We start from the raw sequence: 507 nt of genomic DNA on the forward strand, positions 1-507 counted from the left end.
CCCCCCCAATCCATGGGGGGTCCCCATTAATCAATGGGGGATCCTCTCAATCGTCGCCGTCTCCCTCCCCCCGATCCTCGAGGGTTTTCCCAATCTTTGGGTTTCCCCTGATATTCCGGGATCCCCCAAATTTGGGATCGTTTGGGGTTATTTGGGGTCATTTGGGGTCTTCCACCCCCCCCTCATTTCTTCTTCTCCCTCCTTCCCCCCAATTCCCAGAATTACGACACGACGGAGTCGAAGCTGCGCCGGGAGTTTGAGGTTTACGGCCCCATCAAGAGGGTGAGTGGGGGGGGCACCCCAAAAATGACCACTGACCACTGTCTGGAGGGTCACAGCTGACCACTGACCACTGTCCAGAGGGGTCACCCCTCAAAAAACACCCCCCTGAGCACGGACCAGTGTCCAGGGGGGTCACAACTGACCCCTCACACCCCCCTGACCACTGTCTGGGGGGTGCCCCCCAAAAACACCCCCAGCCCCCTGAACACACGACGCCGGAGTCAC

General features: G+C 59.8%; 1 long non-coding RNA gene across 1 annotated transcript in view; it reads left to right on the forward strand.

Moving 5' to 3' along the window:
* The first annotated feature begins 288 nt into the window (after positions 1-288).
* LOC108445274 overlaps positions 289-507 on the forward strand; it is a 493-nt gene continuing 274 nt past the window's right edge. Inside the window, exon 1 of the long non-coding RNA XR_001860092.1 lies at positions 289-456. This is a non-coding gene — a long non-coding RNA (uncharacterized LOC108445274). The remainder of the gene's footprint in view (positions 457-507) is intronic.

This window comes from Corvus brachyrhynchos, unplaced genomic scaffold (assembly GCF_000691975.1).
Source record: "Corvus brachyrhynchos isolate BGI_N302 unplaced genomic scaffold, ASM69197v1 scaffold260, whole genome shotgun sequence".
In the NCBI taxonomy this organism is placed as follows: Eukaryota; Metazoa; Chordata; class Aves; order Passeriformes; family Corvidae; genus Corvus; species Corvus brachyrhynchos.